The 26961-nt window shown below is 40.7% G+C and overlaps 1 long non-coding RNA gene across 1 annotated transcript; it reads right to left on the bottom strand.

The window, feature by feature from the left end:
• Positions 1-214: 214 nt before the first annotated feature.
• LOC113477338 lies at positions 215-26689 on the bottom strand. Its single transcript, XR_003397877.1, has 4 exons — positions 26449-26689; positions 14018-14235; positions 9087-9280; positions 215-1269 (listed from the first exon to the last, which is right to left on the bottom strand). It is a non-coding gene; the product is annotated as an uncharacterized LOC113477338 (long non-coding RNA).
• Positions 26690-26961: the final 272 nt, after the last annotated feature.

Below are 26961 nucleotides of genomic sequence, written 5' to 3'. Positions count from 1 at the left end.
ACAGCATCCAAAAATTGCAGAGACCAATGAGTGAACTGCTTGTGTCTGAGGAAAACATGTTCCTTCCTAATGGAAAGAAAAGTAATGAGTATTTTGAATTCATATAGAGTTTATGATTGAATCATTAGGTCTGAGATCTAACTCCACTCTTGTGACTTTAAAATATTTATTAATTTGCAGACATAGTGGGACGCTTCATCTTTGTAAAGCAAGTTTCTATATTATTTTTTGTGTGTGTTCCACATTGTATTTCTTATCAATACATTATATATTTATGTCTGATGTGCTTCTACTAATACTACTTTAAAAATCTAGTGTTAGTAAAGAAATTCAGGAAACTCACAAACTGTTTCATGTGTCAAATCTTTCCTCTAATCCCAAGTATCTTGTGTTTTGGTTTTTGAAGTAAGTATTCCTTTTTTCTTCCCACTGACCCATCTCCATCCACCAGAAAAAGGTGTAGCTGTTAGACACTATCACCACCCTTATCAGCCCTGGGATTAATGAAGGGAATGCAGATTGCTGATGGTTCATGGAGATGGGGTAATTGAGCAAGTGTACATAATGAGATGAGTATCAGTGGGTTATTGATATTATGGAGTATGTACTCTCTTCAAAACCAGTTTGATTAAGCATAATTTTAGATCCAAAAAGCACCCACCCCAACCACTGAGTGTCATAGTTTAGAAATACTGGCTTTAAAAATCAGTGAAATCATGTCCCTTTCCATCCGTAAATGGAATCAGCTCTCCAGTCTCCATTGTCTCTGTTTCAGTCGCCTGTGTGAACAGCTCCTCAAATTGCCGGTTCTTGTTCGATGAGCACTCTGAAAATGATGGTCTGAGCCACTACGTCCAGAGGAGACCTGCCTTATGTTTAGCCTGGTTTCCGACATCACATCCTACCTGCAGGAGGGGGGTTGCAGGGTGCAGTCTAAAAGCTGCTGATGTCCCTGGGTCAGGCTATGGTGAAGGTATAGGGGGGACGGTGCTGCAGTGGGCAGTGCCAACGGACACTGCAGTCCCCATGGCACTTCTTCCAGCCAACCTGCCAGGAGTATTTTGTTGGCAAAGGTGCCGCAGGTCCCAAGGTTTGAACCGTTTCTTGTTCTGGGTGAAACAGGAGCGCTTTACTGGGGCTGCTCAGAGCTAGACGGGGTGGTTGACCTGTGGTTTGGACATCTTTCTCTTCCCATGCCCTGTGACCTCTGCCCACAAGGATGTTCAGCCACAAGGACACTGGGGATCTTCCAGAGACATAACCTGTGGCCTGAAAAGAAGTTAGATCAGTTCTCCCAGATTTCCTAATTTCCCAAAAATCCCTAGATACCATGCAGATACCCCAGCATACTTGATTTGAGGTAACAAGAGCAGTCTCTCTCCAGCATCCCTCCGCTGCCCGGGTTTCAGCAGATGCTGACCCTGAAGAACAAAATTAGATGCTATTTTCAGATTTCCCACTCTTGTTTCTGCTTAGGTGCGAGCTCCCCGTGAAGTTGGACCTCCCAGACCTTAAACTTTATCTCAATTTCTCATTACATGGAGATCAAGAGATATTCCTACTAGCTAGGTGAACCACTGAGTACATATATATTTAGGACGCAATATGGTACATAATACAGGATGCAATATGTAACTAGCATTGCCTGGTCCTGGTCCTTCACAAACTTGACATTTTTATACATTCTTTTATATTTTTCAAGTTTCATTTAAAGCTATGGTGAAATTTGCCAAACACAATTACATTACCTCTCCAGTTAAAACCACTGATCTTCTTAGAAAAAGGTTTAAGCATATTTTCAGATTATTTTATTTTTAGGAGACTTTAGACTGTGTTCTAAGGAAATCTGATTTCACAGAACTACTTCATTTTAGGAACTTCTTTTGTTACTCTAGTTCAGGACATAAATTATGAGGCCTATTTTTTCATCCAATAATAATAATAATAATAATGTAACAACAGTGATCCCATGTTGCAGCCAGATTCAGACTCAGAGAAGGTCTAGAGGATCTAAACAAAACATCCTTGTTTAGAAAAGCTAATCTATTGTCTTAATATGGCTTGTTCATATGGAACTATTACAATTTATTCATCAAATGCTGAAATAAGGTACCAAAGTGAGCACTTTGTAGTTGCTGTGGCGTAGTGTGGCTTAAAGCACTTATCATCTACGTGTGTGTTGGTAATTTTTTCCTGGCTAGTCTTCTCCTGAGTATCAAGGAAATTCATTTATAATGATTCACACTCACTTTTACTCAGCAAAATGTGTTCAAATTCAGCAGTAATCCAAAAGAAAAAGATGAAAATTTCATCTCCCTGTATGAACTTTAGAATAAATTGTTCAGACTTTGCTGAAGTGATCTAAAACCAGAGGCAATGTGCTCAGGTCCTGTTCACTTTGATTCCACTTCACAATGGACCATTACCCTCACCTGGATCTTTCCCACAGCCTAACCTACAAAATTTTTTCAGCATCTCTCTTCTCCAACCACAAGCTCTTTGGCTATTTGGCAAGTTTTGGAAATGCTGGAAACCTTGGTCCATGCACATGGAGGTACGTGTAGCATTCTCTTTTGATTGGCAGCCTTCTCATTGCCTGAGACCACACGCAATGCAAAGGGCAATAATTAAATTAAAAAATCTGAAAAAGAATTGCATGAAGCACTGAGGAGAACTGCATGTGACATAGGAACCATATGTGGAAGATCATTTGTCTGAAGTAAGTACTATTTGGGTTCAATACAAAATGTGCATTTGAAAAGTAAGGGTTGAGTATTATAACATATTTTAATGATAAATCTTTTTCTCCACAACAATTTCATATTGTTGTTAATGACCATTTTGGACCTGTGCCCAGAGTGAAGACATTATCCTTGGATCTGAGTAATGAGTTTGTAAATGATCCTGAACAAATGGTGAAGTTATTTACTAATAATTTTGTTAAATCCACAGATGAGCCTTTTCTTAATCTTGGTAATTAGCATCATAATTTGAGGTATTTAGTTATCTAGACTTGTCTCTGACAAGTGAGGTTGTTTTTCATTTTTCCTTTCTTATTTTTTGATTAAATGGGTAACTGAAGGAGATTCTGAAAGCAACAAAACACCTGGCTGTATATTCACTATGCCAGAGTTACTCAGCGATACAGACTTGTTCTAGATATGGTTTGGATGCTGATCATGCAAAGACCCATGAGCCAGTTCTTGTCTTTCAATTGCTGTGACCTTTTTCTTTTAGAAACTGGATTTCTTGCAACGAAAACACAAGACAGCTGTAGAATAGGCTGGACAGTCACATTGCCCTAAATTTAAAGAAAAGGAAAGTGCTGGGATGCAATGAAAAGTACAGCTATTACAATTACCTGCAGATGATATTTAGGGACTACTGTTTCATATTTTTGATATTTCATGAAACACAACATTATGGGTTTTATTCATATTTTGAATCAAGAGTGATTATTCTGGCAATTTATAGACCAATTTTCTTGCATGGTATTTTGTCAAAATTGCCTAAAACCATTTTAACTGTTGTGTCTGCTGAATATGCAAACCAACAAAATATTTGACTTTTGTCCTACAAAATTTCACATAATGAAAAGTAATTTCATTACTGCTAGAGTGCTTAAATGTTGAAGACAGAAAAACCAAGACCAAATAATTAATGCCAAATTTTATTAGGATGTTTGCAGCAGTAGACTTTTATACATTAGTAATAACATTTTGTTTTTTTATAGTGTTTGTTTCTTTCAACACACACAGTAAAATAATTCTAATTTCCTCAGAAATAGCTTCCTACTGCCTGAGGTCTAACTGGGTTAGCTCTACGGCTGAAGTGTATCAAAATGATATGAGCCAGAGTTTGGTTCATGTTGATGGAAGGAGGTAAATAAAGATCATGCCATGTTTTGAGATTGTCCAAATGCCAGTGACATCCAGCTTCCAGTTATCTTTAGTAGGACCTAGCAAGCAAGAATCTAGAATTGGGCTCTGTCAGCCGGGAGGAGGATCCTCCTATGGTTGTTACACACCACACATTCCATCTGGGGTTCAGGGGCATGTTCTGCATGCTCCTGTCTGGCCCTGTGACTTCTCCTGAAGGTAAGGTGATGCACAGAGGTGCTTCTGTGAGGCCAACTGGCGCTAGAGGGAGTGGAAGCCGGAGTAATCTACTTACAGACACCAACACAGCTTGATTCAGGTGCATCCACTCCCCAGATTGCTGGTTATGTCAATATAGATCCACAGGGCAAGTCCAAATGCATCATATATGGTCTTCCTGACCTCTTGCCTTGCAGTGCAGACCTCAGAGTCAAACAGAGACTAAGCGAGTATGGCTTGTATACTGCTTGACCACAGGAGAGGAGCACAGCAAGAAAAGCAAATAGAAAGGCAGTGAATCCTCCCTACATAAAGTTAACATTATTGTAATGTATTTTGGCTCTTCTGCCTGTGAGTTACACCCACCAGGACTCCCTGACGCTTCAACAAGTGGGTGTAAGTAGGTCCAGGGGAATATTATATTACAACTCTTCAGCTCTGAATTTGGCCCAAAAAGTACAGAAAAAAACTTTGAAAATCAAGGAACATTATGATTGCAACTGTAAAGTATTTTGCTCACTATGTAGAACACATCTGCAATTTATGCAAATTACTGTTTATGAAGAATGTTGAACATTTGAAGTTTTGCTTGTTGAGGCATAATGACAGTAAAAGATAGACAGACACTCTAATGTATTTTTAGTCATATTTAGTAGGTTTACACTGGTCTTGCTTTTTAGAGTAAACAGACTTCAAAAGGAACGAATGAACCAAAGGATAAGTAGTGATAAATAGTTACTTGTATATTGCTTCTGAGATTGTATTTTCAACAGTTGCTTGTGATGCAGTATTTCTGTCTTCTTTTAGGTAGATTATAGGTCATTAGGTATTTACTGAAAATGGTAATGAAAGCTTTGGAGAGATCCCATGTCTTTTTCATTTTGTCAGGTTTCATAAATACCATGCACAAATAATTGTCAAAAAACATTACTGAGGTGGTGAAACTGAGCACACACAAGATAGGAAATGCCAGGAGAAAGATTTGCCACGGCACCTTAACTTACCTGTATATGTCTGGAATTACTGACAACACATATTTATTCCTACTGATAAAAAGTATTTATATTGATGTTAGTTTATAATAGTGTATTAATTTTTCTCCAGTAACTCCATTTATTCGGCACAGAGAAGGGACTAACTCATTTAATGAACACCCTTTCAATATTTTATCCTCTCATCATTGTTCCTCTAGGTCCCATTCACTGTAACATTCATGCTCTGATCTGAAGATAAAATTATTGATATTCTCTATGCCTGTCATCAGGGTAGTGTTTACATGTTTCACAAATGTTAGTTAAACTTTGCAAGAAATAAGGAGTATTATTACCTCAACTTTATAGGACTGAGCCACAGTAAGATTAAAGATAAAAGCTATCCTCTCCTAAGAAGTGAATCACTTGAAGTGCTGTGATTTCTCAGGGTACCCAGTGTCACAGTCGATGTTTACACTAGACACCCAAGGGCACCTTGAGAGATCAGGACATTTGGTGTGCTGCTCATAGCACAACCCTGTGATCCAGCTACAATCATGCACAGCATTTTACACACTTGAAGGCTAGATCCCATTGACTTCCATGGCAGGGGTAAGTACTCCACCCTTCTGCAAATTATACCATAGGGTTCCTATGGGGACTGTTGAGAAAAACATGGGTAGTGATAAATTAGGATGAGCTGGATGTTGGTGAGTTGCTGGGGTGGGTTGAGGCCAGCTAGTGGCAGCTCAGACCCCTGCCAGTTGCTTGCTCACTTTCACCCATATGGATGGGGGAGAGAATTGGAAGGGCAAAAGTGAGAAAAACTCATGGGTCAAGATGAAGGCTGTTTAATATATGAACGGAGGAAAAAAAAAAAAAAAAAAAAAGAAAAAAAAAATCCCAGCTGTTGCAAAGGCAATCACTCATCACCTCCCACCAGCAGACTGATGCCCAGCCAGCTTCCGAGCAGCAGCTACTTTGGAAAAAAACCCTTCATTTTTCATTGCTGAGTATGATGTTATATGGTGTGGAGTATCTCTCTGGTCAGTTTGGGTCTGCTGTCCCCTCCTGACCTCTTGCCTACTCCCAGCCTATTGCTGGGGCAGCAGAGTGAGAAACAGAGGTGGCCTTGATGCTGTGCAAGCACTGCTCAGCAATAGCAAAAGCATCGGTGTGTTATCAACACTGTTTTGGTCACAAATCTAAAACACAGCACCCTACAGGCTGCTGTGAAGAAAATGAACTCCACCACAACCAGACCCAGTGCAGTTGTTCACGTTACATAGGCACTGCCTGGCAGAGTCAGAGTCTTTTTCGCTAGCACTGAAGCCACCAGCTTTGAAAATAAAAATTTATTTTTTCCCCTGCCTCTTCTCTGACCTTTACAAGAAGTGAGGCAGAACTCTTAAAGACTTGAAGTTTTCTTCACTATACAAATCTGTGGTTGACATCTTGCTTCTATGCTGTGCAGATTTCCACTGGGAAGGATAAAAGGCCATTCCAGACACAAAGATCATCTACCCACCAAATTTCTGGACTGTGCTCCAAAGCCTGGGAAATGAGAAGTTTTTTTAAAAGTCTTAAGTTTTTGACATAGACAACAATATATACATTTTCCCCTAAGTTCTTTCTTGGAAATGACCGAAAATTTTCCAAAAAAATTATCAAAAGAAGTCCAAACAAAATCAGCCAGAGGCATCCAGCCAGCAGGAGAAATTACAGCTAGAATGACTGAACTTTGGCAAAGCTATAAGGTCCTTATAATGGAAAGTATTGGGTAACTTTAGTGAAAGGCCAAAACCAGTTGAGGAATGAATAAAGAATGGCCAATGATTTTAATCTTCCATCTATCATGCAACCCTGTAAAGGGAAGATATAACCCAAAATGTGTTTGGAGATATCTATGGAGAGGACACAAGGGAACAAGCTGATTTTGACATTTCTGTTGTCACTCCAGGCTGTCAGGTCTTCTAAAGGCCATACAAAGCTTTATCCCCCAATAGAAGTGTTAGTTTTCTCTACTTGAGGTATTCATGAGAAATGAGATATGTGCATCCACATCTCTCAGATCTACGTAAATTTACCCACAAGCCTACTTGAGCAATGAGTTACAGACTTCAGCTGGTGCTTTCAAGCTCAGCATTAGCCACTCAGACCTCCCTAGGCAGAATGTAGACCATCCTTTTCCCTACTTGGAAGATGACTGCTCAGCATGCAGCTGGCTTGCACAGTCTTGTGTAAAGGATATTCCAGGCATTTCAGTTTAAAGTTCAGCAAACAAAAGCTGTTACTAGCCCTTTTCAATGCAGGTGCTACAGTAGAGTACTGGGATTGAAAAAAACTCCCTTATGCTCTGGCAACAACACATCTGCTGCTGCTAACAGAGCGCGGCAAGGCCGCCAGCTCTCTGCCTCCCAGAGAGGCAAAAGCGCAGAGACCAAGAGCAAAGCTCCATATTACTCGACGGCTCTCTTGTTACTGCAGGGACAGTTGGGATAGAGAGGGAAAGATTCTGCTACACATGTATAAAATAAAACTTTTATGTGCAGAGTTTTCATGCTGTCATTTGTAATACCATTTCCTTCATGGAAAGAGACCAGGTATGCTTGTTGACAGAGAAATTTTTGGTCAAAACGTGCCAAAATCAGCATGAACTGCAGAACAAGTATATGAACACGTGTTCGTTCAAACTTTTCCCTTATGATCTGAGATCTCTGGGGTTTCTTGGGCAATGGAGAACCGCAATAGCGGGGAGTAGTGTGAAGCATGGAGCAGCAGTAAACACTGTGTTCAGCCCATGTACCATATGCAATGCAAGCAAGAAACATTTCCCAGGGGAAGGAAAACAAGACAAGACACCAGAGTCATCACGTGACCACTGTTCCTGGGGGCTGTTTATAGGTTTAAGTATGGGGGTTTTGAGTCTTCTATTGCCATTTAATTTTCTGTGTTTAGGAGGATTACTAGTTTTATATTTGCATTAGACTTTTAAAAGTATACTTTAGAATAGGTAACAGACAACTGATCTATTCATAATGTTCTTTTTTCCCCCTTGAGATACTTGCCTTTGTAACAAAGTTCAGTTTTTCTGTTTGTTACACGGATGTTGTCAAACAAGTAGCCAAATATATGCAGAAGTATCGGAGAACACTTGGATAGCAAAATGATAACACAGAGTCATTTATGTTGGAGGCAACCTTGGGAGGTCTCTGGTCTAGCCTCCTGTTCCAAGCAGGATCAGCTGTGAGCTTAGACCAGGTTGCTCAGTGCTTTGCCCAGCTGGGTCTTGAAAACCTCCAAGGATGAAGATTGCACAGCCTCCCTGGGCAACCTGTGCCCCTGTCTAGATGTACTCAGGCTGAAAAAGTTTCTCCTTCTATCCTGTCTGAACCTCTCTTGTTTCAACTCATGTCTGTTGTCTCTTGTCCTCCTATCATGGACCACTGTGAAAAGCCCAGCTCCATGTTCTCCAGAACCTCCCCATAGGAAGCTGCTATCACCTGCCAAGCTGCCGGGGCATGCTGATGGCGCCTGTTCATCTTGCTATCCTCACAGCCCTTTCTGCAGAGCTGCTTCCCAAGCACTCAGTACCCAGCCTGTCCCGTTGCAGTAGGTTAGTCCATTCCAGGAGCAGAAAATTGCACTTGTTCTTGAATTTCAAAACATTTCTGTTGGCCCATTCCTCCAGCCTGCCTAGGTCCTAGCACTACTTCCAAGCACAGTGACTACACTCCCCAGTTTGATTTCATCTGCAGACTTAATGAAAGCGTACCCCATCACCTCCTTCAGGTCAGTAATAAGGGATAAAATAGGATAGATGTCACTTGTAACTGGTCTCCAGACAAGGAGGGGAACCATTAACCACTACCCTTTGAGCCTGATGATTCAGCCAGTTTTTCATCCATCTAATAGTTTACCTATCTTGACCATAACACCCCATCTTGGATACAAATACATTGTGGGAGACTAGAGTCCAGTCATTCCATCACAAGGCACTGAGGTTGGTCAGACATACCTTACCCTTGGTTCCCAATCACTACCTTCTTCATCTCTGCAGAAGCCAATGAGACTTGCTCAAGGATTTTCCCAGAGACTGAAATGAGGCTTACTGGCCTGTAGTTTCCCAGATTTTCCTTCTTGCCATTTCTGAAGATGGGTGCAGCAGCTGTCTTTCTCCAGTCATTAGTGACTTCTCCCAATCTCCATGACCTTTCAGAGATGACAAAGATGACTTGCAGTGACATAGTACAATGACATAAACTAGCCTTTTTGGGACGCTTGGACAAACCCTATCTAGTGCCATGGACTTGTATATATCAAGGTTTCCCAATAAAACAGTGACTCAATTCTTTGCCCCTTTTTTGAGTTTCCCTTCTCCCTGACCATTGCTGCTAGGCACAAAGGCCTGAGAGACCTTGTGGGTGAAGACTAAACCGAAGAATTCATTGCTCTGCCCTGCATTTGCTGGCACTGCTACATTCAGGAGTGGGTCCATTTTGGAGACTCTGAGGTGCTCCTGACAGTGGTCTTCTCTCCTTTGATGTTTCCAGAGAAGTCCTAAGAAGAATCATATGGCAAAGATGCTTCAACACAGTTTGCTTTGGCCCATCTCATAGAAGCAATAGTATACATTGTAGTAAAGGCAGGACATCTGAGTGAATCTGCTGTGGAGCCACATACTTTCTGTTTACCCCTGCAAGCCTCCCTCAGCCCAGCCAAATAGCTTAACTCTATGTTATTGTATTGTATTTTACATACTGATAGTATCTGTGTTTGCAATTAAAGCAAGCTAAAACTTGTAAGACATTTTCATGTCCTGTTGTCCCAGACGCTACTTCTTTCACGGAACTACAACACAGAATGCAAGATTTTGCTGGTGGTTGATGTAGCCCTTTGGTCGCACCGGAAAAGGGAGGGAAAAGTTTGAGTCATTCAGCGATAACCACAGGGAAATATAGCTCCATCCACATTAATTTGCAGAGAGGAATTTGAGGTTTGGATGATACAGAGGAGGAATTACTGAGGGGAAAGGACTTCCCAGGCTCTGCTGGTAGAAGGACCTTCCAAAGTGCAGATGGATTTTATAATTTCTGTAATTCTTCTAACTCTGTGTTTCTCATTTTATGAGTGTGAGCTGTCTCCGCTCCCCTGCCCCTTCCCGTTGGGCTCATTTGTCTTTGTGTAACCCTGATTCAGCAGCAGCTCAATGCCTCTCGGGATGAGGGTGAGAACTGGCTGTATTTGTTGGCTACAGGAACAAACATTACCTTGCCTGAGAGGAACTGAGCTGCTGCCAGCAAATACTGTCAGCTAACGGAGCCTTGGCTGTAACTGCGGCCACCTCTCATTTTCCCCTCCTGTAGGGAGTGAGCTTCTTCTGTCTAACAGTGCTTTCTGGTAACTCTTCGTGATGCCTCAGACCTTCTTGCAGCCTTGGAGTGACGGAAAGGGACATGGAAGTGTGATCTCCAATTTCAGAAAAAGTGTTCAACATCTTCCAGAAGAAGTGACAACTGTGATGAATTGATGGATGACCAGGCTCTAAACATGTAAAAGCATTTGGATAGTGGTACTTACCTGTCTTGACAAATGTCCCAAGTAACAATGGGACCCTAAAGCCAGTCCTTTTATCTATACAGTTGGATGCTCATCTGGGCTTGCCAATGTACCCATGCCCTTAACATCTTAGCTCCAAGCTTTAAAAAAAGAAAATAATTACAGCAAAGTTCCATTTTTCTATTTATTCAAACTAAATTATCTTGTTATGGTGTTTGAGGTAGTCATTTGGGTGAGGAGAGTTATGGATTTAGAAAGATTGCAGAGCATTAATTTCATCTTGGTCCTACTGAAGTCAGTAATAGCCCAATTTCCACTGACTGCAATGCATTTGCTCTGCACACTAGGTGCTTGTGAAGAACTGTTGGAGCTAAGCTAGTTCACAAACCTGAGTTTTGCATTATTTGGAAAAATATGGACTCTGTAACCCTGTTTATGTCTTCTCAGAATGGATTCCAGTCCCAATTCAACTTTAAATCCATGAAATATGAAAATCCTCTCAGCACTGATACCAGGTACAATACATAGTCCTGTTACGAGGCATGGCCATGATCCAACTTCTTTCATCCAGCTAGAAGCAGACTGCTCCTGTGAGCCCTCCATTTTCTGCACTTTAGAGAGTCTTTGCTGACTTTGGTAGTTGCCCCAGAAACACAACTGCTGTAGGAGGTGATAATGCAGGAAATTAATTCATGCACTAATATAGCTATGTGGGAATCTGATCATCAGTCAAGAAATTTTCAAATAGTTTTCTTACATGGTGGGGTCAAAATGTGAAGAATGCAGCATTGGGATATGATCTACCCTGCGAACCAAGTAGGCTGCAGCATTCTATACCACTGGGAGTGTTTTTCAAGGTGGTGGCAGTTCTCGTAATGGGTTGCTCTTACCAAAAGGCGACTCTGAATCTGAGTTCAACAATACTGCAACCAATAACTGCAAAGAATGAACATGAAAGCTGAAAGTTCATGACTTGTATGTGTCCAGGTAAGCTCCATTCAGTGGCTCGTTTGCGACATTTTAAATTACATATTAAAGTCTCTGTTCTTGCTAGTTTTATGGTAACTTTATGCTGGTCATGTAAAACGCCCTTACGACTGATATATGCAGGCGTATTCACTTGGTTGTAGACCCTGGTGATATAGAATCAGCTGAATGACTTCAGAGCTACCAGCTCCTCCTGCTGTTGCTGATAGTCTGTGATTGTGGGTTTTCTGGTAACTGAACAACTTTAACAACTTTAACTGCCCCATAAACTGTCAGCAACCGATGTCTGATCTTATTTACACCCAAGCCTGGACAGATGTGCAGCCAGTATGGGTCTGGGGTGCTTGGGGATCGCAGGTGAAGAGCCTTGTTCATGGTCCGATGTGCTAAGCTTTCTGCAGGAATTAATTGGTCATGCGGCCAATACTTTTGTTAATGTTTTTCTTGGCAAGAGTGAACTGAAATGGTTTGTATATAATTGCACGGCTTTACTTTGAGTTGTGCTTCCCAATTATGCTGATGGGCAGCATTTTTGGCTATTAAGAAATCTATATATAATCTTACACTGTACACGGTGATGATATATGAATTGATATTGGAACAATGACTGAATTCCTTCATGGTTTATTAATACTATTGTGAATTTAAACAATTTTGATTAAATGCTTGTGCAGACTCGTGCTGTTTTATAGCCATGGGGCGCATTTGGACAGAGAAATTTTCTAACTTGTTTATGTAAATATCAGTCCTGATCAAAACATGGAATTTATGTGTTTGGGAAATTTTGCAGTTGAAAATTAGGAATAATGTTAATCAAAAGAGAAATTACATTTGAAACCTGTTTTCCCTACACACCATGGTACCAGAAATTGAAGAAATGCTATCTATTTAGAAAATTGTAAATTTTGGTTTGAAGTTTGAAATTTTGGTTTAAACTTTTAAAACGTTTCCTGTATTTCTTGTTTTATGTTTTTACATTTTTATATTGATATTAATTTATGCATTACTTTATGACTTCAGTGGGACTATGTTTTATTATATTATTTAAAAAAATCATTAAGATTGATTTCTGTTTACTACTCAATAAAGCATTATATCTTCTCAGTGTAACTGTCCCGTTTCTGTTTGGCTGAAACATTTTATCAGGCTGTTCACTTCCAATACAAACAGGAAATACTTGGACAGGAGTGACATACCAGTTCTTTGAAAAAAACAGAAGTCACTGTGACCAAGGAAAGAAGTTCCATTCAGTGACAGAAAGCAGTGCACAATAATGATTTTAAAAGATAGTACCACTCAGTAAGGGAATAAAATATTTTAGCTATGTTGTTAGTTTGTATTACTTTATGCTATGTTATCATATGTTAGCTGCAATAGTGTATAACACGCCCTAAGTTATAGAAATTATTTAAAAATGAATACATGACAAATATGACTATAATTTCAGAATGATGAAGTTTCATAATGTACAATGAATTTTTTTTCTTGAAATGGTCGACATTTGTGCTGAAAATCTTTGGGGGTGGAGTTCATTGGTATCAACATATTTTTAAATGTTTCAATTTGCACTGGAAAATATTTTGATTGAAAAGTCAGCCACTATTTTAGGTACTGTTAGACAGGATGGCAGTTTATTAAAACCTGAGTATGAAGGAAATGAACACATTTCAAGGACATATGCAGATGTGGATGTAGATAGTGCTGCTTGTTTCCTGAGAGGCAGACTGAGCTGCCATTAAAGTCAACAGAAGAGATCCTATTTACCTTTCATCTCTTACAGGAGTGGGTATTATTTAGTTCTTTAAAAGCTATTAAATACCTTGTTGAACATCAACTGCTCTTTGAAGATGCTCATTTTAGAGCAGTTTTACTGCTTTTGCTCCTTCTGATGGGGCTAGCTGTAGAAAGCCTAGTAAGGCGGCATCTTTACAGACATCCTTTGCTTTAAACTTTTACATTCAACAGCTTGGAAGACCAGAAGCTGTCAGTGAAATCTTGGCTCTTCTGAAGTCAATGGGATATCTGCCACTGGTTTCAGCAGAGCCAGGATTTCACTGCATGTTGAGAGGGTTACCTTTTTTTTGTATTTTATTGGCAGAAAGGAAAGCTGTGCAAATCCAATACAGTTAAGCAAACATATGATGGGTTTGGATGTGTAACTCCTCTTTGTATGCCTATTAGAGGCAAGTTGTGCTGGAACCTGCCCGTGCTCATTGCAAGCAAGTGGCAGAGCGATCACTGAATCATAGCAACCCGCAAAGTTGTTTCAAAGCCAGAATTTTCCATACATCTGTAGGAAATGATGTTGCAACACTAGCAATGATGTAGCAAAGATCAAGGCAAAGCTATATAGAGGGAAGGTGATTATATTTGAAAAATGAAACGAGATTCATTCATACTCACACTCTTGTGCCAATATGCTGATGGTGACAAGCACCAGGAGGGGTATGTACCCAAACTGATGCATTCAGGCATCCATATGTGAGTACCCAGGTGGTCTGGCTGGGACTCCTTGGCAGGTAGGACAAGGGATGCCACCTATGAAGTCCTTCCCACATCTCCTGGTTTCTTCTTAGGTTGATGACAATGACCTGGGTTTGTATGTGCCTCTTTTGTACCATCTGGAAGTTAAGAATCATTAGTTACTCCAGCCTGGCCCATCTCTGTGTCTCCCAGTCTGGGTGTCCTGGGAAGCTGCACACAGATCATCTGGGGACTTCATGGGCTGCTAATCCAGGCACTGTCAGCAGCTGTTGTGCTCATAAACCTTCCCCTGCTGCTTCTTCAGGTGGTTGCTGACCTTTCCAGTCCTGCTCCATTTGTACTAGTCCTAAGGTTTCTACTGAAGTTCTCTACAGGTTGATGCAAAATTCAGCAGACTTTGTGTGCAACTTTTTCAAGGTCTATACAAATCCGAGCTACTTGTGAAGAAATACAGCTCCCTTTTCACTTATTTTACTCTCAAAGTGTCTCTGTTCTGATGCTAAGACTAACTTTCCCTCTCAGGAAAAAATCTATCTTGTAATGGATAGTTTGTCAAGATTGCAAAAGTTCACTGAATAATTCCTGTTTATGTATATTTTTTGTATTACATCATATTGGGAGGCCTTGACAAGACATTTTTGTGAGTTTATGCTAAAAATAATCATCTTTTTCAGCTTAACTGCTTAGCTGTGTGATTAAGAGAGACCCATTTGATGAGGCCCCCTGGTGCCAAGCCCTCTGAGTAAAAGACATTACTATCTGCCAAATTGTAAACATCACATACTTTGATAAAAGATCTCAGATAAAAGAACAAGATAGTAGAGGTATCTTAAATCTATTGTCTAATGGTTAGTGTAGCTTTTGTCTTTTACAGACTGTTGCCTGTGAAGAACTGTGTGAAGTTGACCAAATTAGAAACAAGATAGATTTCTATTCCAGGAATGAATGAAGGCTCTAAAATGAAATGCAAGAACCACCTTCCACCCACAAAAAGCAGTCCAAAAGTAAGATTTTGATTTATTTGGTTCTACACATATTTTTGTCATTAAGCTTTGTAGCATATTCTAAACTTTTGCAGCACAGTTATGCATGTTAAGCCACCGATTCCCACATGGTGAGCAAATGGCAAAGAAAACACTTGTGTCACCACAGTTGAGGAAAAGAGAAAGTCCCAGGCAGAAGAATGCTCTCTCAGTCACGTTAGCCTACATGGAGATGACACCACACAGGATTTCTGGGCTTTTCTCAGCTGTCTTAGGACACCTGCCTGAGCTCCTTTCAGTCACAAGAGCAGAGTAGGACAGAATTTAATGAGACCACAGTAAGGAGAAAAAAAAAAAAAAAAAAAGGAAATGCTAGCTAAGATTAGCTAAGATCTTTAATTTTAGATAGCTGGGCAGAGTTAGCTGCACAATTTTGGAATAAATGAGTCAAAATCGCAGATGGTCATGAAAAAGAGGAAGTAAAGCTGTTGATAGTAACAGCAGAGTTGCATCAGCTAAGCTGATGTGTGTGTGTGCATGCAAACATCAGGATCTTCAGAACAAGAGCCTGTAGCCTGGTACAGAGCCCATTCACATCTGCTGGAGTCCCACCACGGCCAGTGGCTGCCACTGACCCCTGCCTTTGAAGGCAAGAGGCTCCCTGGACTCTTTATTTTTTATAAAACAGGGACAACAAATTGCCAAGCCATTGTCATCCTCTGAGTGGCTCAAAACATAATTTCTGTAAGTGGGTGCTATATATAAATTGGGAGTTGGATATATAAACATTTCATTCATTTATTTATTTATTTGACTTAAAAGCTTGGCTGTCCTACAGACTTCTGCTTGCTCAGCTGTGTCAGTTCTGGGCCTGAAGAAGGGCGGAGAGTGAGACAGCTGTCCTGCAGCTCTTTTGTACTATTCAGCACCTGCAGTTTCTGTCAGAGGTGGGAGAGGAGGGATGGAGGGAGCTGCAGCAGCACAAGTCCTTGGACACTGCCTGTGTTCACACAAGGGACAGTTCACTACATAATATACCCAGCAGATAGTAGCTCCTGGAGGAGAATCCAAGAGGGATGCAATTCGCTCCAAATCAAAATATAGCTGCAGCTACAGAGATGCTCATTGTCACTTCCCAGCAGAGATGTTTCATCAAAGGTGGCCTCTCTCCTCATGTTGGAAGGCCAGAGTCATTCTGTGAAGTTTTGTTGGCCTATGCCTTATCAGAAAGGAGCATAAAAACATGCACTCCCAAACTGAGAGACATCCTCACAAATTCTGTATGTATTTGTAATGTTGTTATATGAAGTCCTTTTACTGTATGAGCACAAAACATTTACTGGTGAAATTCATGTCTTCACTAAAGGTGCTTGCCAGTGTTTAATGGTCCTCCTTACTGAAGTACCACCTAATGCAAGGGGAAAAAAGGAAGTCCAAGGATCTATTTGCACAGTGTTGCCAAGACAGTTTTCACTACAACCAAATACTAAGGCTAGGCATTGATTAGTTTTATTTTCTCTCGTTTTGCCTGCTTGCTTGTTTGCATCTGTGGGAATATGTGTGCGTGCGTGTGGTTTTTTAATGTTTTTGCAATTGTTTCACAGTCTCCCTTCTGATGTCTTGAAGACCACACATTAAGGAACACTGGGTGTAGACTAATTGTAAGACTTTCCTAGTAGCATGAATTTAAGCTTGAAATCCCTTCTGCTCTTTTCTTTTTCTTCCCACAAACAATATCAAAATGCCAATAGACAGAGAGACATTTTTCATATGGGAGCATATTTATCTTTCATCATTCAATGTGCTCACATGCTGGAAGCATAAACCCATCAGAGTACGGGACAAGCCAACACGTTACTTTGAAGTAAATTAAGGACATGAATTTACAGCATAGCTGCATCCTGGTGATAACTGTAGTTTCTTTCCATTTTCCCTTCATATGAAGTAGTTTACCTGCAGGCATGGCTTGCAGTCTGCTGGCTGCAAGGAAGGAACCCACACCAAAGTAACTGTTGCAGTAAGGTCATGGCTGTGAGAATTTGTTTCTGATTTTTTAAGGCTCACTACAGTGGAGTGAAGATTGCTGAAACACAGGCAAAAAGCAATGAAATGCCATGTAAAAAAATAATATGTGCTTCGTTTAAAATATATATATGTATGTGCTCTTCTCCTTCAAAGTAAAGTAAATGAACACACCACAGAAATAGTGCTTCATATTTCTTTTAGAAGTGGGATATTTGTTAACATTGTTAGATGGACACAAAGCCAGATGGCTTCATTTTGAATTGTTATATGGTGTTCTTTTTCCACTGTGCCTAACAAAAAAATCATTTATGAAGCAAAAGAAAAAAACCCTTATATTACGTAACTGTTAATTCAGCCTCAAAAAAGGAAAAAAAAAAGCAGCCATTTGGGATTCCATGGAAATATTATTGGATTCTTGCTGAAAATATATTGCCTAAGACAAACATTGGATTAAATGACAACTATTATAATGGCACCTTCGTGACCAGTACATGCATTCATGGGAAAGTGGTTAATACTCCCTGCAAAGTGGCTGAACTTTTCAGAGGCAAAAAAGTGTGCTTTTTTTTTTTTTTCAGAGGCAGTCAATGTTTTCTGAAAATTCACGTTGCTGGAAGTGCCCAGGAGCTCCGGATGACTCTGAACATCTCCTGCTAGTAGTGCTTTCCCAATAGCCCCCAGCACCCAGAGCACAGCCCAGACAAAGCCCATAAGGAACAGCGCTGTTGGGTGGCAGATGATGAAAATGAAGTAGAGAGGAGCCATGCATCATGTTGTGCGATGGTGACAGGGCCAGGAATAAACCTAGACCTCCTGACTCCCTACCTTGTGATCTCCCCACTAGACATCTTCCTGTTTTCCTTTGAAAATGTTGACAGCTTACTGGAGAGGAAAATCTACAAACATTACACATTCCACTGTCAAAAAAAGGGCTTTGTTATTTGATATAGGAACTCTTTTAATTATTGCGGTAACTACACAGCATGAGGTCGCAAAGGGCAAATTTGTTAGCAGCATTTATGAGTGATCTCTCCATGGGTAGCACACAAGTCCAAAAAAACTGGCTTGACACACTGAAGTCTTTTACGCAGTCCCATTCAAGAACATTTTAATAACAAGAATCATAACTTTTTTGACTGGAAATAGTGAAATTGGTACTGATCCAGTGAGAACTGACCTGATTTTTCATGCACCACTTGAATCAACACCAAAAACTGTTCCAGCTCCCGTTTCTTTGGATTTTAGTTTCAGATAGCAACAGATGTACACAAATCCAAAGAGACAGTTTTTCCCTGTAGGAGCCAAGAATTCAAGCAAAACTTCATACACCTCTGTCACACTGACTGTACTTCAATAGTTTGATTTTTCAGGAAATGCAAACTTGTTATTAGCAGGACCAATTAGACATCTGAGTAGCTAATTTAAATGCTTTCATTAGTCGCAGAACATTTTTGTTGTTTTGTATGAGTATCTCTGTTAAATTTATTCACAATAAGCCATTTTTGCCACTTCTTTATAGTAGGACTCTTAAAGGGATTAGAACTAAAATATGTCACAGACAAAAGCTCTCCCTTCTATAGAGTAAACACACAGTAAAAAAAAAATTAAAGTATTTAGCCATGTAAAAATATCATATGCAAACTTATATCATGAGTTTCTCTGGGTCTGAAGTCAGTAGCAAAGTTCTGTCACCTTTTCACCTTCTTACACTTAATGGTATGAGGCACATTGGATTCAGCACGGGTAAGGCTAAGAGAACCTGGCAAGCTTTCTTCTTAAAAAAACACAAACATTAGCCTACATCTAAGAAGCCAAAGCACACATTTTTGGGAATTTTGCATCACACTCAGAATTTGGTCTGTGCCTGAATAAGGTGCACTGGTTTAATGGAGCATCCTGCTGGTGTAATTCTGACCCCAGGTTTGCATTTTGCATTGCTGGAACTTGTATGAACTCTGCACCCCTTTTTCAAGCAGGTTGTACAGTGGCCGTGATGTTACGATGACCATGCTAGAAAAGGTCTTTCCATGGCTATGTTAAAAAAGAGTGATGGTAAGCAATGCTGATGGAGATGAAAACAGCAACTACAGTGATGACATCATAAATGTCAGCTCTGAAAGAGTTTCACAATGGGAGGTATGGATTTGTATTTTCATGCTGGTGATGGAAAAAAACCAACACACAAAGTAGATTCTTAGATCCATCTGAAGAGTGAGAGGTGGGAATTCAGGTACCTTCATTTCCCAATCCAGCACCCTTCCTATTACTGGCCGCAGTATTCAATATATGTGTATGGGTCAGTAATCCCTGGAGGTAAGCCTGCACTTCAAACACACCATGTTATCTGCCTTGTCCTGGATATTAGTAGGTCTTCTGCAAGGCTCAGAGGTTTGCAGGCTCTCAGGCACCATGGGCCACTGCTGTGCCTATGTTGCTAGTGTGGTGTCATCATTTAAGAGCATGATGAACTCTTCAGAGCTTGCTGCATGCCAGATTGCTAGGTCCTGGTTTATACTGACAGGGAAAGAGAGTTGTGACATCTCAGCTAAGCAAACCCTTTGCTACAGGCACTCATGTAAGTCCACCACTACTACGGTATTATGTTGCAGAGCAGTGGGGCTGCTGGACTGTGAGTCCCTGTATGATCCCAGCCTTCCCTGCAAGGGCCTTGGAAGAGCAGTGGTGGGCCATGATCAGGCTGTCCACACCAGGGTGAGGTTTCATGACTCCTTGTTCCCTTGAATATACAGGATTTGGCAGCCTCAGGTTGTAGGTGGTCCAAAGGGCTCATGAAGCTCTTGAACTTTGACATCACAGTGGCACCAGTGTCCTAAGAAAGTGCTGTAATAGCAGCTCTGAATGTGGCCCACATGTCCTTTCCTAGCAATATGATCCACAAGGGTAGACCTTTATAATCAACCTTATACATTCCCAAAGAAGCTATCATTGGGGCTACACGTGAGCTGAAACTCTCAGCTTTAAATAGCTAACCCTTGTAAACTTTCATAGCCTTTGTGGATGTTTGTGTGAACATAACACTACACCTTCATAAGGACGGTTTGTTTTCTGCCTTTACTGATCTGAACATGTGAAATACTTCGCATCATCTATATCCTATAGCAGGGTCAAACATTTTAATTTATAGAGGGTCACAGTTGCTACTCCTCTTAAACACCAATGGAATTTTTCAATATCCTTGAAGTAAATCCCTTTTGCAAAACAGTAAATGTTAGTATGACAGTATGTCAAACATGGATTTGTTCCGAGATTATTTACTTACAATTAGACAACTGTGCTGGCTCTCAGAGAGACTAGTCAGCAAAATCAACATTATTTGAAAGAGCAGCAGGATGGCCAGTGTTTTAGAATCCAAGGAATGTGATTTTCATAAATTCCACAGCCTGGTGAGATGCCACAGAACTAAGTAATTTATTCTTTAAAGTTTTTTTGGAGGGGGGGGCTATTTTACATATATCTACATTTTTAGGGGTTTCTATTTTGTGAGGAAAAAGCAAATAGTGATTTCTCCATTTTAAACCTTGTGAGATGGACATTTTCCCATTCAGAAAAAAATATTTTCTGTGCTTTTTTTTCTTCCTTTGACATATGTGTACATACACACATACATACCTATTGGGCAGGGCAGAACAGGGAATCAGCTAGTAGCAGCTGGTTGGACTATTCTTTGAAACTGCTGGTTTTTAATATGCATTGCTTGTAAATCCTTGCTGCATGGTTCTCTTGTTCCTGAGCTGAAAGCAAAAGGTAGAGCCTGTACTTACGTGCAGAGAGGCAGTTTTTAAGTAGACATTCTTCCTAGTGTATGTTTTCAATAAAATTTTAATTATCTTCTTTACTAAATTGGCACATTTCTCTTTGTGGACACAGTGTAGTTCAGCACATACTTTTAAAGCAGAGCAGGGACAACAGAGAAGCTACAAAGCCCACTTGGGAGTTCAAAAATGGGTGTTTGGACATCTAAAGTACACATTAAGGGGCTGGCTTTTGGTTTAGCGCAACTCAACAGAACGAGGGTAGAGCAGACATGGAGCAGCTCTTTGCCTGTGCCAGGGAAAGCAGCAAGCAGCAAAGCAGAGAGCGGCTGGGGCAGAGCATCTGCACAGCTAAATGACAGTGACCTGCATGCCTTTCTCACCTGGGCCACAGCTCAGGACAAACAGATTCACTTCTTCTGCTATAGCTTCCAAGTTGGCAGTTTTGACAGCCCTCCCAGGGGGCCCCGGCGAGACCCCTGTCTGCCTCTGGTTGCACAGGAGCAGCCACTCTGCTATCCTTTCTGCTCCCCAAGCCAGCCCTGCTCCTCTGGCCTCTCTTTTTTGTGACAGCCTTGTAAAGCCCTCAGCACCTCTGCTTGGCACCATATATTTGCACAAAAAAGCTAAAGGTGTGGGTATGAAATATCTGTATGAGTGGAGAGGGGCTCTGCAGGTCCAGGTGGGATGCAGATCTCTTTTGTATTTCTGGTTTACCTCTCAGAGGTGAATTCTGTGAGGTGCCACATTCCCTCCCTTCCCACACCCATTACCATCAGTGAGGACTGGACTCCAAATGTGTCCAGTTGGATGGATGGAGCAAATAAATGATCAACCAGCAATGCTTCATATCAGGTATATCAGGTAAGGAGGTAAAAAAGGGTGAGGAAATCAGAAGGTTTTCATGCATGTTACAAAGGTGCTTTGCAAGCTCATCCTAAAGGAAAAAAAGAGTCAGTGAAAAAGTAGATTTTCTTGTAGATTTACAAATTTGAATTTACTTGATAGGCTAGGTAGACTCTTGCTAAAACATTAAAGACATTTTTGCACGCAGTGTTCACATAATGATGTGGAAACAGATGCCCGAAATAGTCTCGAGGGAGGAAAAAGAAACAGTGAACTAGGAAACTAGGCTCCTGTTAGGGCAGATAATTAGAATATCTGAAGAGTGACAAAAATCCAGTGCCAAAAGAGCTCTAGCTCACATCATGAAGGAGGTACCAGGAAGACTGAATATAACAAGGATCTCAGACAATTTCTGCTAGTTTCTGTTAAACTTGTTGCAAAGAGCCCATACACTACAAACTTTGCTTCACAAGCATACTCACTCCCTTTCTAGTCTTATCCATTTATTAATTTTGTGCCTTCACTACTTTAGTATCTGTCCTTTAAAAATTAGAGAGTAGCTACTGTCTACCACAGGGATTTACACCACCTCAAGCATATGAAGTTTTAGGTGCACCAGAACTAAATGACACACAAGAACCAGACCCAGACCAGCACCAGAGCTGGCTGTAGATGAGAGGGGTCAACACTGCTGCAAACTGTCTGAGATCCACTCATACAAGTCAGCTATATTTTGCATGAGGAGACCTGGGGATACAATGACCATCGGGGCATATATTCTCTTCAGGACAGGAGAAGCCTGATAGTACAGATACTTATCTCTACAGTTGGTTGTGTAAGGAAAGGAGAAAGAGGAGGCATCTGGCAGCAAGGAGCAGAAAAGCAGGAAAGAACAGGGGATGTGTTTTGCTCTGCTCCATCAAGTAGCCCTGCCCTGGTCCATTTGTTGTGCAATTTAAAACTGCCTGTCAGCAACGTTATTTATGGCAAGGCACAGGCTGAGTCTCAGAATCAGGAAGCCAAATCCAGCTTCCCTGATGTAATTCTCCACCCAGGCCATTAGGTTTTTAGCCTTGTTTCTTAAGAAAATGATTGCTACATGATTTTTGCAGCCTGTTCATACCATGATCTGTGTGTCTTCTGTCACTCTTAAGAACTTTGTGATGCAATTCACCAGTTTCAATCAGATTCAGCAGAAGGGCAGAGGGCTCAAAGTTGTTCAGCTCCCAAACATTTGATTGAACCATTTGTCTGCATAGAGAAACAAGAGCCAGAGAGGAGCATGTTTCTCAAGGGAATGGCAGAGAGCTCAGCCTTTGTTCGATCTGAAAGCGGCCACCCGACCCATCCCCACATGCACGCTTGCTGGCTGGCTGGCATGCAGGCACGTCCCAGCCAGCCACAGATTGTGCTGCCCAGAAGATTTAGGGGCACTGAAGCACACTGGAGAGGGTTATCCATATTGCAGTGGTGGGAAGCATGGGAGACATGAGAGGAACTGACGGCATGGGGCAGAACAGCATGTTCATGAAGACATGAAGAAATGGGACAATTCACCAAGAGGCATACTGGCTATGGGGTGCAAGTCTGTGGCAAGTCACGTCCAGCCCTTAGAGAGCACCTTAGCCATTGTAGGGCTCCTGGGCTCAGTTTGACCTTCCATACAACTAGTTGAAGTCTGAGAGAAGTGGTGATACATGAGAGCAGAACTGAGCACACTTCGTGACATTCTGTGTATTTCTTGGTGTAGACAAAGGCCTAGAGATAAACCAGATGATGTGTAAATTCACAAACCACAGTTTAAGATTAAAGAAACAAGGCTATTGACTTTATAAAATAAAAGACTCAAAGGAACCTTAAGGGTGGAAATAGAAATAGGAAGGGTCCAAAGACATGTTGATAGGAGAGATGATTGCATTCCTAAAAATAAACCAAGGGACTCTGATTTAATCTATGGAATGACCAGACACAAAAGGAATTCAAGTGGAATTTTCTGCCTGCAGAGCAGTGGATAGAGCATGCAGGAAAAACAGCAAAGCAAGAGGGGCACAAGGACTTTGAAATAAGTGCGGTATGCAAGTATGGGCTAAAAAGTATTGTGGAATTTATCTAGAGACTCAGAGAGGGGCACACTTAATTAGAAAGGACTCCTAGTTTCCCTCTGTCCCAAAATGTCTCTTATTTGCTATTAGCAGCTCAGCAGGGGTGGCATGATACAATTACTCATTAGGTAAAGGAATTTCAAACCTTTGCCCTGTGAGGAGGCTAAACTTGTCACTCAAACTCAATCCTGGATCTTTTCATCAGCCTAAGTAATACTTAAACAAGATCACAGATCTGGACTTTATTTTTGTTTTGTTGTGAGTGCTCAGGGTTTGAAACAGAGAGTTTGCTCCTGGTTCTATAAGCTGTGCTATACTGCAGTTCTCTCACACACACACCGTCCTCCTGCCTGCTACATGAGGCTGAGTCAGGCTAGTCTTATCTGCCTAAAGTCATTTCTCTCATGAAATGCATCAACTACAGCCTCTCCTTTTCTAACAGAATCATTAGCTGTGAGTGCAATAACATGTTTTCTGTTCTGGGCAGAGGGGAAGATGCAGACAATAAGGTTACATAGCTTTGTGGCCATGTCTGTACAAATAATTAATCTTTTGTATCATCATACTGGTGTTGCTGCAGCTTTTATGGTTTAAAGGTACAGGAGAGGTACTCTTTTTTTATTACTGAATGACTTAACTGGAAAAATGGAAAAGCTTTCAGATTTGTGTCCTTTTTTTAATCAACTATGGCAGCTAGGCTAATAAAAGATATTTCCTCCCTCTACAAACCTTGCTTTTCTGATTAAATCTCTACAAACTAAATACTGCACTGACTTACTGCACGTTCAACATTATCCCTGTGCCACTCTTTTCAATAACTAATAAATAAAAATATCAAGTTAATGTACATCAAAGGCATTTAGAATAAAATCCTCAAATTAAACAGGAACATATGTAGCTCACATATCTTTATTTGAATAAAGAATATGGAAAAACTAACAAAGAGTACTATTTCAGCTGATCTGTTTTCCTCAGAAAACTTTGCTGAGTAAGACACTGAAATGTTAAACTTTGTTTCTCTTTCCATTTCTGTTGCTTAAGGAATTTTCTACAATACTGTCGAGTGTGTGTGTTGGGAAAATAACACCGCTATAACATTTTTCTGTAAGTCACTTTGATTCTCTTTTGTTATGCCAGAGATTTACTGTTTCTTTTGACATCATAGTGGCTGTTTTTGCAAGGACTGCTTGGGACACCAGCAAAGCAACCTTGCTCGCTTCCATCCACACGTACAGAACAAAAAGCTAATTAATAGACACCAAGCAGCTTTGACGTATGTTCAGTGGGTAACAAGGAACTAGCAAAATCCCACAAAATTCTCAGAAAGATACTGAAAAAAAAAAAAAAAAGGAAGCAAAGCTATCCAGAAATAACACCATCTAGCTTGTGACCAAACCAAAGAACAGCATCTCAGTTTTCTTTGGGAGGCCACTGCTTGGGATTAGGTGCTCCTATAGGATGTGCTCTGAAAGCCAAGTTCTCTCCCCGAGGCTTTTCTGTAGGACTGCCTTTGCTTCCCTCAGTGGAAATATCATCCAACCCATCCAAGAACTGGAATTACCACCTCTGACTTTTCAAGGATCCTTTAGTGGGTAGCTGGGCTATTTCCCCTAAAAAAGGTTATTTGTCAGCAAGTGAGTCACCCCTCTGGAAACACCAGCCCTTTTATAGCAGGGCTACTTTTGTGCAACCTTGTAGTTTCAAATGATTTCCACAGAAATCTCCAGCAGGAGATTCCCCAGCAGTGGACTGATAATGTTCTTTGCTCAATATACTGAAATCCAAGCCTGACCTCGAGAATAGGTGCTTTCTGTCTCTAATACTTCCTTTTGTACAACTGGTTACAGAGGCATTAGGATTAAACTCCCTTATGACTTCCCTGTGAGGTTCCTCTGGTTAAAGAGATATACACTGAAAAAAATGGAAAAGCAGATTTTGGTTTTTGGAAAATCAGCTCAAAAGTTTTCAGCCAAGTTATGTTACCTCCATGATCCAAAGAGAAAGAAAGCACACTTAGAAAATATGATGAAGAAAGCAGTGAAGCAGGTGGCCTTAAACTTGAAGTTATGGAAAATGTGACAATGACCAGAAATACCTTTATTTCTGGAACATGAGGCAGTGTAAGTTTTCTTGTCCTGACTAACCTGGAAGAAGCTAAAATTAAGTATGACTTGGGTATGCTAAGCAGTTATTGCTGTATTATGGCCAATAGTCCAGGCAAAGCAGGGCAGGTTAGGCAAATATTCTGGGTAACCTGAAGAAGAGCTAACAAGAAACCAGACAACCCAGTAAATGTCTCTGTATTTTTCAAGTTTAGGCTTAGCACATTATCAGATAGGACATTTACTTTGAACAGGCATTTACTGTTGTGCTAAATTCCTCTAGTCCTTACTCAGATGTGTTGTTGTTGGTGTTTTGCTTGTGTAGTATTAAATTTAAAAAAAAGCAACAAAATACATCAAGTGCATTAGAGGAATAGCAAATATCTACCTTACTGTAATCATACCAGCAATATGCAGTGTGTTAGCATCAACATGAAAGCATTTAGAGGTAGGACGGTGAAGAATACACTTTGGTCAATAGAAGAAACCAGAAGAGCTAGGTAAGGGGAATATGTTTACCTGTATAATGGCATTTGGTCAAAATTCCTCATCCCTTGTGAAGACAGACTGCTCCTTCATGGGCGGGAGCATAGCATGGTCTCTCACCCAGTGGGTCACATGGCCATTGCCGTCCAATACCATTCAATACCATACTGCCACCTTCGTTCAAAGCATTTTATAAGGGCTATAAAAGGTAAGTGATCTCACAAGCACTTCTCCCAGACCCAGGATTTCTCCAGGGAAGTCTCCTGCCCCAGGCAGTCCTGTCTTTGCCATAGAGACGTGATCAGCACAGCTTCCTTTGGCTTGGAGGGATTAGCTGCAGCTCTTGGTGTGAATCATTCTGTCACTGAGACTGTAAGATGATTTATAGAGAACATTTGAGGAAAACTTCTGACTGGTGAGGTTATGAGGATATCTTGCAAAATCTGCACTGGCAAACACAGCCACATAACTAACTGGATTCTTAATATAATTGCTGGAAGTTGCATATGCAAATATGTTTTTTGTATAATGACAAAATGGGAGTTG

The sequence above is a fragment of the Athene cunicularia genome (assembly GCF_003259725.1).
Source record: "Athene cunicularia isolate RWA chromosome 2 unlocalized genomic scaffold, athCun1 chr2_part1, whole genome shotgun sequence".
Classification (NCBI taxonomy): domain Eukaryota; kingdom Metazoa; phylum Chordata; class Aves; order Strigiformes; family Strigidae; genus Athene; species Athene cunicularia.
This window is presented reverse-complemented; position numbering and strand designations above follow the sequence as displayed.